Below are 15,254 nucleotides of genomic sequence, written 5' to 3'. Positions count from 1 at the left end.
GACATTGAAGCGGCACACATTTTCTGTCCTTTCTTAGCGTCCCTGACGCAACTTTTTTGCTGACATTGAAGCAGCACACATTTTCTGTCCTTTCTTAGCGTCCCTGACGCAACATGAATCACGTCTATTTTCTCTTTGCTTCCTTATTTATGAAATCACAATCCTCTTTCCCTCCTTAGCCCCTCTCTCTTTCCTTCCTTACTTAGCCCTCTTAAGGAACGTGAATCACGTCCGTTTCTCCTTGTTTCCTCATTTCTGAAATCAGCCTCTCTTTCTTTCTTTAGCCCTTCTCTCTTTCCTTCTTTAGCATCTTTGTCTTTCTCTCTTATTTCCAAGATGACTTCTTAACTTCCAGGGAAGTTAATGACATATATAAATTGGGTGGATCACATGTAAGGAGGCGATATGGTATTATTTGACAGGCGAGTTGACTTTTCTTTTAACACATAATATAACCTGGTTCGATTGGTTGTGGCGTTATGCGCTCAACAGGAGGTTGCGTGTTCGATTCTATGATCAAACACTTTTTGCGTGGGTCTGGCTCTTCAGGATAAGTGGGCCCGATTCCTTGGGCCATCGGCCGCATCACACGGGCTGGTTAATTTGGCCTGCTCGTAGAGGTCAATCGAGTCGATAATATTGCAGAGACAAAATTTAGTACCACCTCGAATATGTTTTAAAATCAAACTGAAAGCATAAAATTATGAGAAGAAGCGTATTGTGACGGTGAACCCACGGAGTCAATCCGTGATTTATTATTATTATTATATATATATATATAATAAAATGGATGCTACCACCTAGTGGTAGCTACCACCTAAGAATCCACCGTCGATCTTGCGTGCTTAGATCCGAGTTTTTTTTCTTAGAATGCTACAGAATATTAACGGGTTAGGCTAGGTTCCACCCGACCCGTTTGCTGTTATTACTAATTATATTATTAGTTTAATTGGGGTTACCCACGGCGTACTGATCGCATGGCTTATCCCAGAATTTGAATGCATCTACCTATTCGTCGTTCTTATCCGGCTACTAACCAAAACAGTTCTATTTTCTCGACCTACCATTCTGCCCGGCCACACTTCCCTCAACGACTGGAGACGGCGGATGGGCGTCGTCGCTATGACTCTCACCGGCTGGACGGTGAAGCGTCGTCATGATTATTCTTCTGCCACATCTGAGGCAGTGAAACCACGGCTGGCCAACGTCGTCCTGAGTACCACGCAAGTCAAGGTGAACATGAGTTGCATGCTTCCATGCTCCGTCGCTTGCTCTTTCAACTCTAATCTCTATTGCTTCATGTGGATCACAGGTTATGAGCAACGGCAGGGAGTAGTGCGTTGAGGCGACACGACATGCACAAAGTTGATCGATGTTCGCCGGCGACCTGCGGGTGGCTGTACGGCGACGGAGACGGCAACGAATGTTGTTCCTGAACATGCGACATTACTCCTTGCCGTCAACGATGACGACGAGCCAAACCTTGCAACGTTGTCGACCGCCGTCGACGGTAGCGACGCCCGCGTGCACGACTCATGCTCACGAACTGCTAGATCCAATAATGGCGGTTGTATGATGCGTGATATTTTTTTGCACTTGACAGAAATCTACGGTTAAATTCCTACCAAAGAACGATGTAGTTTTTGGGTCTCTCATCCACATCCACCTAGGCAACATTTGAGGATCAATCACAGACTGGAGTTCATGAATTTATCAACGAACAAGTTTATTTTTTGATACACAGGATCCATGCTCATTTTTTTGATACTACATACTACTACTTCTGTGTATAAAATAATGTATACTACATACTACTTTATGTATACCCCATACGTTTTATATAGAGATGCACATACTACTTAAGAGTTGGTACGTAAAGCCTGCCTTGAATTTACTTGGTGGAGATCGGCCAGCAGCGTACATACGCCATTTATGATATACTCCATAATTTGTATTATACATTTGTTTGTAACACAATATACTCCATACTTCCTTGACAGGAAAATACTCCATACTTTTTTTACATACTATATACTCCCTACGTTCTAAAAATATTACTTCATTCTATATACTCCTTTTGAGCGCATACTATATACTCTATACTCTCTAAAAAATGGCACCACATTCTTTTTAAACCCATTCTACGCTCTTTTTACATATATTCTGTGTCACTTTCTGGATATACTCTTTTTTGGATTAATATACTACTCAATATTTTATTAAAAAAGTTACATGGTTTTTTCAGAATTAAAAAATTATATACCCCAGTTTCAAAAGAAAATACACATATACTCCATACTATCATTTTGATATACTCCATACTACAACTAAGAGCAGCTACACTTCCATACAAACTAGAATAGTATGTACCCTTACCAAGAAAATGAGAGTAGTATGTACACACCATACTACAACTAAGAGCAGTATGTACACTTCCATACAAACTAGTATGTACCCTTACCAAGAAAATGAGAGTAGTATGTACACACCATACTACAAAAAAGGGTATACTACATACACAGTACTACCTTTTGGGGTACTATTTTATACGCTAAGATATTTCACGCAAAGTTTGTCAATACATACTCCATACTCCAATAATTATATGTATGTTGGAAAACTCCATACTACAAGCATACATGAGTATACTCCAAGTGTTTAAAAGTATTATATTCTTTACTATATTGTGTAGAAAATCTAGAAAAGATAATGTTCCGACGCTACCTATTTAACGAAAACTACTCTGACTAGAAAATTTCCCTCCACCTAACAAGAATAATCAGCATCTCGTTCGCATCCTTATATCTCATAGACATGTTGTTGTACGTGTAGTCAATAATTTTAGGAGGTGGTTGAACCAGCAGGTCATTAGCTGCCGGATTATTTTAATGTAAAAACTGAAGTTGGTGCCTATCAGATCATATAGCACCCGTTAACCTACTTCTTGACCCGGTTGACTTGATGCTACGTTTGAGGGAGAGGGAGAGGGGAGGACACATGGAGGGCAGCTAGCTAGGTGGTAACTACCACTGCTTGTAGATAAAATTTGTTATATATAAAATTTGTTATATATATATATTTGATTGTATTGCCTAAGAACATATATGAAATTGATAACCTTACCATGGTCCTTGTTGTATATTGTTTTTGCTGCCGCATGTATTTCTTTAATGGTTGCTTCTTGCTCATGTATGATTCTATCATTACCTGTGTAATATTTTTTTATTGTTATGTATATTAAATGTTTGTATATAAAAGTATTTATATGTAATATATAAATTTACCATGATCATCATTGTAGATTGATTGTATTCGTGCATGCACTTCTTTGATTGTTGGAAGCATTCTGGAGGGGATGTCTGGCCACAAATCCACTTTACTGTGATTATCATTGTATAATGATTGTCTTGATGCATCTGTTTCTCTGATGCTTGGAAACATTGAGGGAATGTCTGTTCAGAATAGATCGTTAGTTGTGCAGACAGATTTATATTTACTTGGAATGCGAGTATAAAATGAAGATTATTACCGTAAGTCATGAATTGTGGCTGCTCTAGAGGTTGATTGTTTTCGTCGCAGGTTTCTGTCATGGATGCATCTTCTTTTGATGATTCAGAAACTGTTTGCTTCCGTCTTTTCATGAATTCTTCATTGAGACGGTGTAGCAATGTTTGCCTTTCTCCTGCAGCCACCCTGTGTTTTGCAGTAAATTTAGAAATGTGTTTTGCAGTAAATTTAGAAATGCTAACCTCCTGTTTCGTTGCGACATATTTAGGGTTCTCCATTGCAATTGAATCTTTGGATGGTGTGCTACATTCCAATTGACGACGAGCTTCAATTTGTTCTATTCTTGCTTTCTTCTGTTTTGGCTTCATGTTCGCGTATTTTTGTTTTTCTTTAATGCATTTTGCCGCCTTCTGTTCTGGTGTCTTTCCTGAATTTATCTTTTGATGATAGGCTTCACAACGTTTTTTAAGTTGGTCCTGCCTTTCTTCATCGGTCGTGCGTTCATTGCGCTTTTTATTTCTCTTTCTTTTAAGTTCCTTAGACTCTTGTCTTTCTTCATCGGTCATGCGGGCATTCCGCTCTCTATCTCTCTTTCTTTTTCGTTCCTTAGACTCCTGTCTTTCTTCATCGGTCATGCGGGCATTCTGCTCTCTATCCCTCTTTCTTCTTTGTTCTTTAGCATCCATGATTTTTGATTATTTCCCAAATGTTTTCCTGCATGAGTGTAAAAAAACTTGTAATACCATCTAACATGCGAACTTAACTTCGTCATCTAATATCTAGCATATTACAGATTCATATTGTGGTACAATGAAATGGTGAATTCAGCTGAGAAATTTAGTACGGGCTACATGTAAGCACGATGCACCAAGTGAGGTAGCTTAGGTTGAACTTTCATTTGTTGATCTACCTCTATTAATGATAGTTCATTGCTGAAACATCCAGGAAGTTTATTAGAAGTTTTTTCTCAGACTAGTTAGTACGGTGGCTGTCAAAGATAATTTGCTAGTAGCTCTTGGTTTCCAAGGTGAGCTAATGTGCAAAGTAAGATCTATGTAACACTTTGTTTTTAGTAACGATGCTGGCAGTTATGGTTGCAGATACACAAGAAAGATAATGTGACCTGATCTTGGCATGAGATCAGGCGTACATACCTCAGGTGGAGCACTTGCTGTCCGGCGATGTGTTGGTACAACGGCAAGCTTGTACGATGGTGTACAAAGGTGATTTCTTGCGCAAAGCCGACGCAGAAAGCTAGCTAAGCCAACGGAATATGTGTGTTTCTATTTGTATATATAAGCAGGACCACGTGTACGTAGGTAAATTAGAATTCGGACTCTTGCCAAGTAGAGCCAGCTTCGTACTCTTGCCAAGTAGAGCCAGCTTCGTACTCTTGCTAAGTAGGATTCTGATTCCTAGTACGGCACGTATACATATGTATAATCAGAATTTGGATTCTTGTACGTAGCTAAGTAGGATTCCGATTCCTATTTTGTAACAAACGTGTGAACTTTTGTGGTTTTCATGCTCAGATGGACAAGACTAGAAGAGATTGGGATGTGTAATACTGTATTTTCTAACGGAAGCACTAACGCCCACACGTGTGGGCGTTAGCCAACTCACCCACACGCCTCGATCGCCATTCAGTGCCTTTTGCACGAATCTTGGCACGAAGAGGCTGATTTTGTGTGCCACGTAGGACAACTCGTGTGTGCGCGCGAGTGAGGGAGTTAGCCCGCATGCCGGTTTTCTCTCCGCTGTCAGGGCGAAAGTTGCCCGAACGTCCTTTTCTTTCTCGCTCGCCCACCGCTCTCTCTCCTCCACTTTATCCATTTCACAGTCCCCACATAGCCACACCCCCACGAGCAGGAGCTCAATCCCGAGCGACCCCGGTGCCTCTCCCACACCTCCGGTGGCCGGCGAACGCCGACGAGCGCAGTCAGGTTTCTTCCCACCGCCCCGTGCCGCTCCTCTTCTTCCCCTATGTATCCCCTCTCATCTGTATCTTTGTGCTGACCGGTAGGTGGCCGGCGAGATGGGCGGTGGCAGGCGTGAGGGGCGGGGAGGGGCGGGTTGGTGGTGAGCACCGGGTGGATCCCCCTTCTCCCATGGCGGCTTGGGTGGCGGTGAGGGAGAGCTGCGTGGTCTTCCTGGCGGTGAGGGGGCGGTCCAGGGGGACCGGATGGCTGAAGCGGAGGAGGCGGGCGCGCGTGCGGCTACTTCTGAGGTTCGAGCTCCGCCGCGCCAGTCTATTTGCATGCTGCCGCCATGCTACTCGCCAACTCCTGCCCCGGGAAAGGCGGGGGCGGGCCGGTGGGAGTCCCTGGTGGGGCTCGGCCTCCGCGGTGGACGCAGGCGCGGGCCGGAGCTACTCGATCCGGTGGGCAAGCGCCACCCCGCGTTCTTCGTCAACATCGACGGGCTTGCGGTCGTGGGGGGCAATGGCTTGTTCGTCAGGGTGTCGCGGCGGCCCAACAACTACTACAATCATGGCGACATCCGCGCGCTCGATGTGATCTTCAGGAAGGCATGTCTGCTCCATGCTCCTCCGACACGCGATGCCATGGAGGTTTGATTTTCCCTCTCTCAGTTTGGTGTGTTGTGTGTTCATGCACACGGCAATAGGGCGATGATTCTTGTTTGATCAATCATCTGCGTACAGTTTTGAATCTGATAATGTATAGAATAGATGGATAGTCTTTAGTTTCCATGGGCGGTTTTCGAGCATGCAGTGATGGCGACTTTAGAGTCATGGCAATTTATGATGATGCCATGGTAAATTTCAGAGACATGCTAAATTTTACACCCATGGCATTTTAAGTTGATCACATAGCTTAAACATGTGTACCTGTAGTAGTGCCCCAGGTCACAAGGCCTGTTAGTGAACTGGTGTTGTTCTTTACAGAATACATGTGGTTAGATTGAGGTTAGAAATCATGGCAATTGTTACACTTTTATCGATGGCAATTCTGTAACGTATATTTCTATTTTAAAGCAAAACGCCATGGCAAATTTGAAAATGCATATGCCATGGCAATTTTTATTCATGATTTGTAGCCATGTCCCTTGTAATACAAGCACTTATATTTTTTAGGCCTATGGCAATATTTGATTAAGCCCATGCCCCTCGTAATACAAGCCCATGTCAAAGTTATATGTGTACGTAGCATGCTAATTTTCTGCATTTGATCACATAGCAAGTTTAAAAAATGTTCCTATGACCTTTTTTTTCAAAGTTTGCCATGGCAAAAATGTCATGTTATTTTGTCATGGAAAATTTAGTTATTTTTAACACGCCCATGCCAATCTTTATGTTTTTGTTTCTTACTTAACCACGTCAAATTTAGTTTGTTGATAATGGCAAATTTAGTTTATTGACCATGGCAATCTGATTTTATTTGATCATGTCAAATTTAGTTTATTTGGTTCATGGCAAATTTAGTTTACTAGTCACAGCAAATTTCGTTTTCAAATCATGGCAATTTTTACTTTATGTGAATTCCGCCGTGGCAAGTTTTGATACGAATCTGCCATGGCATTTTTCTTGTTCATACCTGACTTTCAACTTTTTGTGTGTTTTTTCACACACGGCAAATTCATCATACAAACACACGGCAATTCCTGATACGAATTTGCCATGGCAATTTTCTCATTCATATTTTTTGATTTTCAACTTTTTGTGTTTTTTTACACACACGGCAAATCATAATACCAAAGCACGGCAATTCTTGATACAAATCTTCCATGCCAAGTTTTGATACAAATTTGGTTTATTGATCATGGCAAATTTTAGTTGATTGATTCATGGCAAATTTAGTTTATTGATCATGAAAAATTTAGTTTCAAATCATGGCAATTTAGTTTACATGATTTTTCTGCCATGTCAAGTTTCAATATGAATCTGCCATGGCAATATTTCTTGCTCATGGCAAATTTAGTTTATGTGAATTCCGCCGTGGCAAGTTTTGATACGAATCTGCCATGGCATTTTTCTTGTTCATACTTGATTTTCAATTTTTTTTCTTTTTTTTTGGCACACGGCAGATTCATCATTCAAACACACGGCAATTCTTGGTACGAATTTGCCATGGCAAGTTTTGATATGAATCTGCCATGGAAATTTTCTTGTTCATAATTTTTATTTTTCAACTTTTTTCTATTTTTACACGCACGGCAAATTCATCATACCAGAACACGGCAAATCTGTCATGCCAAGTTTTGATACAAATTCAGTTTATTGATCATGGCAAATTTTAGTTTATTGGTTCATGGCAAATTTAGTTTACAAATAATGGCAAATTTAGTTTATTGATCATGGCAAATTTAGTTCTCAAATCATGGCAATTTAGTGTAAATGATTTTTTCTGCCATGGCAATTTTTCTTGTTCATGACAAATTTAGTTTACGTGAATTTTGTCGTGGCAAGTTTTGATACGAATTTGCCATGGCAAGTTTCTTGTTCATAGTTGATTTTCCAACTTTTGTATGTTTTTTCACACACGATAAATTCATCATACAAAATACGGCAATTTCTTTGATACCAATCTTCCATGGCAAATCTCTTTGTTCATACTTGATTTTCAACTTTTTGTGTTTTTTCTCACACACGGCAAAATTCTCCTTCAAAACACGACAATTTTAAGTAAACTTTCATGGAATTTTTAATGAAAAATGCCATTGCATTTGTTATCTTTTACTGTCCTGTCAAATTTATGTGTTCTTTTCACATGAATTTTTGAACTATTTCTTTTCACATGGCAATATTGATTTTTTCTGTCATGGCAGATTTGCCATATTTCATTTTGGGCATTAAATATGTGTTTATAAACCTTTGCCATTGTTAAAAAACAATATAATGGCAAATAGTTTGGTCAAACTAAAATGGCAATTTTTTTCTGCTATTTTCAAAGCAGCTGATGGCATTTCTTAGTAGCTGAGCAAAATCTGGCTTTTATTTGTTGCAGAAAAAACTAAAATCTGGGCCTTTTCATTTAATTCGTTCTCAGTGGGCCTTTTGTTCCTTTTTTTCACACTAAAAAGGGCCTGGTGCGATGGAGGCGTGTGGGCTGTGGGTTTCCCTGCCGAGTGATCGATCCCCTCGTATCGAACAAGTCGTGTGGTAGGGTGTTCCTCCTGCCACACGTGTGGGCAGTGCTAATATTCGCCCACACAGGGTCGTGTGGGCTGCTTGCTGGGTATCCACACACGGGCGTGTGGGCGGGTTTCTGTTGTGCCACAAGTGTGGCAGTTATCGACGTCCTTTTTTAATGGTTTTTCTTTAAGAAGAATGATAAGTTTGAGCAGGCACTGTCTGTACTAAATAGGAAATCTTTTATGAAATTGCTCGTGTCTGATGGTCTGTTTTTGAAAAAAAATCAATAGGTGTATGTTAGTCAAGTACAATTATGTTTTATTTTTTAAAATAAAATTATGGGATTGCACTGCCTTTACGTTTGATTGAAAGCACCACTCTGTCGTCGTGATAGAGTCGAGCTGATACTATTGGCGGATATATTGATCATGATAGCATTGGAAGCAGTACATGCTATTGAAAGAAGTTTTATGTTTATATATAGAAACTCAATCTGCACTTGTAATTGGGAAACCAAAATTAATAATATGTATATGCGTGCAATCTTCAAAAGAATGTACATGTGTTGAACAACTTCTTAAGTGATGTCTCAAGTACAAATCAAACTCCGGCTCACTGCCTATTAACCGTTGACCGCTAGAATTCTCTTTGACAAATCACCTTCAACCGAATGAACTACCTGCAAAATAAGGTTAGTTATGCGTTTAGATGTCAAAAGTGTTATCAAAAATTTGATTCATTTGGCATTTCAAAATGAACTAAAACTATTTGACATACCAGTTTTGCTTTAGATTTTCCTAATACATTTGATGAATTCCAGTACACCAGCTGGCATGTTATCTTCACATTCATTGTCCTTCAATGTTAGCACTTGGCCCAAAATTAGTTTTCTGAGTACATATCCATCCTACACATCCATTTGTTTGTAAAAGGATGACATCAGTATTAGATGTGTAATTATAATAATATTAATGATATATACAACCGCAATATTTACCTTTAAAAATGGTAAATGTAGTCTTTCGTCTTTCCATGTGGACATGAAGAGGGGAACACGATAACCGGACAATTCCCTTGTATATAAGAATTACATGTTAGTAAATAATATTGTATACATATTCAGAACAACAAATACTTAGTATATAGTCTTTAACTCCTGAAAAATGTTACCTGTTGTAAACCGGAATATCATCTAGTATTTTATGATGCCATAGGAAAATATTCTCGTTCCATATAGACCCAGGGCATGCTTTTGACATTGCTTTCGGCAAATGTTTTGCAATCCATTTAATTTTGGGCAAATATTTTGCGAGTGGGTTGTATTGGTAGATGGGTTAATAGGAGTAGGGTCCAAAATGTACACTGTTCTGCTATCCTTGTCCAATGAGAATAGAATGAAATCATTGTTGAATTGTATTGGAACGTGGATCTGAAACAGGCTACATATTAGAGGTAATAAAAATTAGGGTCTAAGATATATAGAAGTGCTCTTACCAATTTGCATGTTGAAACATTATATTTGAGACCAGACCAACTACGGACAGAATTTGCTAGTTGTTCCACATCTAGCTTTTTACGATAGTCTAGGTGCCGTCCAAAATCAGTAGTTATCTAGTATATAAAATAATTGGTTAGAAAGATTATTAGAAAATTAGAATATAAAAAAGTATAAAATGAATATTTTTTAAGCCAACACAAACATGAACACCACGTCTAGTGATCCCTCTACCAACTCAAAAGGCCATTCTTTGGTTCTGACCTCTATTGGAAGCCCGCCTCAGCTCGTCAATTCATCGGCTGAGACTGTGTTGCTCGCCAGTGCTTCCGATAGCGCCTTCATCTTTTTGGCCAATACAAATCTTCGTCTCCGCTTCCCCTAAAAAGCGCACCGCCTATCAGCTAAGCTTCTGCGATGATGGTTATTGCGCTGCATAAAGGAAAAGTAAAATAGTTTGATAAACTTTTGGGTGCCAACAGAAGCAGATTGAACTAATTATCTTAAAGATGTGATATGAAAAACAAAGTAATATTCATATTCAATGAAAGATAGTGCAATACGACTAATCTAGTAAAGTAATTTGGAATGTCGGCTTAACTAACTCTTTACCATCAACTAAATTGTGAAGAACCCATTTGTTTCACCATAAATAGAAACAAAAAAAATTCAATCTATTAGATAAAGTAAACTGATTAGGCGGCCTAATCAAGATGTATGTCTATATCTATTTAGGATTCATCAAAGAGCACACTTGGTGCGGTTATAAATGCTATGCAAAATAAGTTAGCAAACCGCCCTAAAAGAGATGGATAATTTGATATATTATTCAGCAGAATATAATATAAATGGATGCAGTATTCAACTTTTACCAGGTGTAACTGATAAGGTTTACCGTGAGACAAACCTGAATCCTTACATCCACAATTAAATTTCGCACAGCTGAATTATAATACTGGTAAAACAACTATACCATCATAAGCATTCTACCTAAACGGTTTCAATGGAGAGTACCTATACACTCAAGGATTCCTGGGAGCAAGATGCAAGGAAAAGGATTAAAATACTGGGGGGTAATGAAAGTTCCAATGTAGAAAAACTTGCCCTTTTGATGTTCTTTGGTAAACACATATTTTACTCGAGCAATAAAAATCGTTCCTACAGAATCGAAGGTCTGGGTCTTTTCCATTATTAGATGAACATAAAAAAACTTGCCCTCAGGCAAGAACTGCTTCAGTGAATAGATAACTTGAAATAGTCAGCCATGAAAACAACAGAGAAAGGAAATTAAGAAAAAAATAATTTTTTCTCAGGTAATTAAATTAAAAGGAAAATGATTCCACCAAAAGACAGAAGCATTGTCGTCCCACAAACTTTAACAAAATAACCATTGTCACAAGTAGCAACACAACCAGCAATTGCAAAGCAGCAGCCCAACACACATATCAGGCAGGACATGCACCAACATCAAACAAAAAAGTAGGTTTGATGTTCATGTTAAGGAAACGGGCATTTCTTGAGATTTATTACCGCACAAGGGAGAGTGTGGCTGGCGAAGAACAGGGGCAGGGTCGTCATCTTCTTCGCAGATATGTACATGAAGTAGAGTGAAGCGATGGAGAACCAATAGGATAGGTCCTGCTGGATCTGACAGGAGCAGGCGATGAAGACCAGCAGTGCAGCCACCGGCGGCCGAAACCTCCACACGCCCCTCCTCCTCGAGCTCTTAAACTGTTACTTCCTTGGTCGGCTCCAAACCTGCATTGAGCAGTGTTGACATTAAGCCATGCCTGTGCCCGGATGGTGCATGAGTCCGAGCTCGTGTCTGTGTCCATCAAGTGGCCAGATCGTGCGGCGACGGTGGGCTGTTGCAGCGAGCCCAGCGGATGCACATGATGGTGAGCCAGGTCTTGCGAAGGAGCGGGCGGCTCCAGTTCGAGAAGACTGGATCGCCAGGAGGCATGCGCGGCTGACCGTGGAGTCCGTGTTGGTTGCGTCCAGGTAGTTAGCGTCGTCCGCGCGGCCGTATAGCTAGCCAGTTTGTTTGTAACCATCATGCATGTAGCTAGCAGGCTGTGGGTGCGTGGGTTAGTGGCCTAATGCGGTGTGGCCGATTAGTGCGTGCGTGCGTGCATGATAGCGAGCTAGGTGTGTGTGCGTCGGGTATAAAAGCGCCTGTGTTCTGGTTGTGGAAAGGGCCGGTGAAGTTCCCAGCCGTGTCACGTTCGGGCGCCGGGGCGTTGGTCGCCGGAAAAAAGAGTGCTTCTTCTTCCACCTCCGTCCGGTGTGAGAGAGAGTGGCAACAACAATTGATATTCAGAGCCAAGGTCGAGGGGTGGCCGTGGCGTGCGGCGGCGTCCGCGGAGCGCGCAGCGGACATGGAGGCTGCGGCGCGCGGAGAGCGCAGTGGGGCGAGGCATGGAGACGCAGCACGGCGGCGCACGGAGATGCGGGTTTCGGCAGCGGCAGCGAGTGGCGCTCGACGGGGCGCAGCGCGGCGGTAGCTGCATCGGCGACGGTGCGCGACAGCGGCCGGCGAGGTGGCCGCGTTGCACGGCATCTCCGGCGGCTTGTGCCGGAAGGACACGGTGGCGTCAGGCGGCAGCAACCATGGCGACGAGCTTGATTTTGTACTCCATTAACTCAAGCAAATCATCTCAGCGGCAGCAACCGTCCGGGTGAGAGAGAGCGGCAACAACAAGCAGATCATCTCAGCAAAATGCAATACTGTACTCCATTAACTCAAGCAAGGAGAGAAAAAAAATATGTTCCATCAATGTTTTTCTAATTTGATATTAATAAGAAATAATATCAGAAGTACATCGGTCCTTGATTTTGTTTTCTTAGCTAGGGTCTCTTGTAGGTTGTAGTAGATGTATTAAGGAACGGAAACAAATCAAGTCTGCATTTTTGTGCCGGCTGGAGACCTACTGCTTCGGTATCTTGTTGTATACAATTCAAATGATGCAGAAATTATGAACTTGAGACTGAGACACCATGTAGTAGATTGGATATTGTTTGATATCAAATACATATTGAGGAATTACAACAATCTCTTGTGACAAGGCCGCTAACAGCAATGGGAGAGTAATGCAACAGAAGTTCTTTGCAAGGAGATTAATATAAATTAATAGAATTATAAAAATCAAGGCAGCAGACCTCTTTAGATAAGGCTAATATTTATTTCTTTAACTGAGGTACTAAAACCACACAAAAACTTATAAATACTAATTCTGAAGAGTGAACAATATCAATATTAGTCTCCCTAGAATTAGTACATACTACGCAATGCATCGGACAATATATGGCAAACAAAGGCATGTGCATAATCTAGAAGACAACCATGCGAGCATATGCATGAGGCAGGGAAGACAGCATATGAAATCTGAACTTGCATCATTGTACTATTTAGGCTGTCCTTTCCCTTTTATACCACGTCTTTTGTTCAACATGTTACTCTGCATTTTCACTTGAACAACTTTCTGTTGAACCAAAAGACAATACCCCCAATCCAATTACCAAGATGACAATAAGAAATTTTTTGTTAGCGACCTGTGAGAGTTTAGCCAACATATTCCGTAGTTGATGGTCCATCTTTGCAAGTAAAAATTCACAATAGAGGTGTGTCTTTGTCAGCGGCTCGTCTAACCTGCAGAATCGTGCTTCATTCTATCATTCCCTTGCTTATAGAAGCACTACTCACTGGACCACTCAACAATCACACAATTAAACTGCCCATGTAAGATTTGCCACACAATTTAATTAGCAAGATGAGTGTCCTCAACTGGAAGTGCATATATTGGTTCAGAAGGGAAGTGAATCAAGTAGATATTGAGGTTAATGTACATATTGTAGGATTTGGGGAAGCTTTTTGGTGAGCCTCTTGCAATGATGGCTGCTGGGTGGAGAGCATCTGGAGGATCTTGGCTGGCATGGGGCAGCTGTTGTACTCCTCGATGAGGTGTCGTACGGCAGGAGGCCCGGGTGGATATGGCCGGGATGGATCCATTTCCGGCGGATTTGGCGTGGTGGCGGCCGGATCCGGCAAGATTGAGGGCCGGCGGCGCCATGGCCCTCTTGGAGGTCCCTGTTTAGCGAGAAAGAGGGAGAGATGTGAGAGGTGTTAGAATACTACTATGTATTGTACTGAGTATTGTACGAGTGCGTCTGTACGTGCGTGTGGTTTTCCGCTGTCAACACGCACGTCCTCCACTCCTCGATACTGCCGAACACTATGAATGCAAGTGTGTTCGATCTCCATGAGTGAAGGAGAAATGGAAGCTCTTGAGCAAGTGGCCATGCACCGACAAGTGAACAAGGAAGAAGAAGATGATCACATCTTTTGTGACGAAGACTCAAGTCCCACTCTTGTTGACTCCAAGGTCTTGACTCTTCAACATCAACAAGACGAAGATCAAAGATGCCATATCTTCCACACAAAGGCCGGCATCAATGGACGGTCCGTCAAGGTCATCATCGATGGAGGGAGTTGCCATAACTTGGCAAGTGAAGAACTATGCTCCAAACTCCAATTGGTCAAGATGAAGCACCCGCACCCCTACAAGGTTCAATGGCTAAGCGACACCGGCACCATACAAGTCGAGCAGAGAGTACAAGTCTCTTTCAAGATCGGCGCCTATGAAGACACTTTGGAGTGTGATGTCCTTCCGATGACCGTGTGCCACCTCCTTCTTGGACGGCCATGGCAATTTGACCGAGGTGTCATTCACAATGGGCGTACAAATCACTATAGCTTCAAGATGAAAGGGAAAGAGTTTGTGCTACGTCCTATGTCTCCAAGCCAAGTGCTCGCCGACAAGCAAAACACCCATCGTGGAGAGAGTAGTGAGAGAGTGAACCACCAAAAAGAGAGTGAGCGCCACAAGCCTAAATTGAGTGCCTCCACGATGAGCGACAAGAAAAACTTAGTACTATTTGCCACCAAACATGAGATGAGAGAAGTGTGTGAGAACCCATCAAGTGTCCTACACTATGTCCTATTATGCAAGGATGAGGCACCAAAAACTAACAACTCTCACGATCTACCTTTGGTATTATCTTCTTTATCGCAGGAATTCCAAGATGTTTTCCCCGATGAGCTACCTCCGGGTCTACCTCCACTACGAGGCATTGAGCACCGAATTGATCTCATCCTCGCCG

At 41.7% G+C, this 15,254-nt stretch overlaps 1 long non-coding RNA gene across 2 annotated transcripts; it reads right to left on the bottom strand.

Moving 5' to 3' along the window:
- Nucleotides 1–9,098: 9,098 nt before the first annotated feature.
- On the bottom strand, nucleotides 9,099–12,016 carry LOC123049224 (uncharacterized). Of its 2 annotated transcripts, XR_006423491.1 has the most exons (7): nucleotides 11,625–12,016; nucleotides 10,359–10,526; nucleotides 10,094–10,210; nucleotides 9,770–10,028; nucleotides 9,597–9,672; nucleotides 9,377–9,506; nucleotides 9,099–9,278 (listed from the first exon to the last, which is right to left on the bottom strand). It is a non-coding gene; the product is annotated as an uncharacterized lncRNA (long non-coding RNA). The 2 variants fall into 2 exon arrangements; XR_006423490.1 differs by having other exon boundaries at nucleotides 9,770–10,210.
- Nucleotides 12,017–15,254: the final 3,238 nt, after the last annotated feature.

Source organism: Triticum aestivum, chromosome 2D (assembly GCF_018294505.1).
Source record: "Triticum aestivum cultivar Chinese Spring chromosome 2D, IWGSC CS RefSeq v2.1, whole genome shotgun sequence".
Classification (NCBI taxonomy): domain Eukaryota; kingdom Viridiplantae; phylum Streptophyta; class Magnoliopsida; order Poales; family Poaceae; genus Triticum; species Triticum aestivum.
Note: the sequence above shows the minus strand (reverse complement) of the source record. Positions and strands in the feature narration are given on the sequence as shown.